Source organism: Orycteropus afer, unplaced genomic scaffold (genome assembly GCF_000298275.1).
Source record: "Orycteropus afer afer isolate SDZICR_OR568_19922 unplaced genomic scaffold, OryAfe1.0 scaffold00365, whole genome shotgun sequence".
Lineage (NCBI taxonomy): Eukaryota > Metazoa > Chordata > Mammalia > Tubulidentata > Orycteropodidae > Orycteropus > Orycteropus afer.
Window position 1 is genome coordinate 721541 of NW_006921952.1, and position 544 is coordinate 722084.

A 544-nucleotide genomic window follows, 5' to 3' on the forward strand; every position below is an offset into this window, starting at 1 on the left:
GTTGGGTGGGATGGCCAGTCTGAGCTCCTCGTTCCAGTCTAAGTCCGGGCCAGTCCTGTGCATGAAGGCCCTGCCTCCCCAGCTGCCCCCTGGCTTGGTCATTTGTAAACTGCGAAGTGCTGGGCAAAGGTGCCACCCCAGTGTATCCCAGTGGGGGTCCTGGAGGGTTCAGCAGGTGCCTCACAGGGAGATGCCGTGAGAAATAGCATGGGCTGTGGTTAGACGGAGCCAAGCTTACGTCCTAAGACTTGGGCTACCTGCCACCTTCTCCCCAGGAGATAGAACAAGCATCCGGGGGCATCCAGCCAAGCAGAACCACTGTGACCAGCAACATAAACCATAAAGAGCCAGGCAAACGAGACGCAAGGCTGGGGCACTGATGCATGTGTGCCCAGGAGCCTCGCCAGAAAGCGTCAGAACGATGTGGGAAGAGGCTCGGGCCCCGCGTGTGAGAGCTTTATTACCAGGGGGCAGTGCAGCCGGCTCCACCCTGACGTCCGGTAGTAGAGTACGAGGTCAGCACTGTCCCCACGCTCCCACAGCA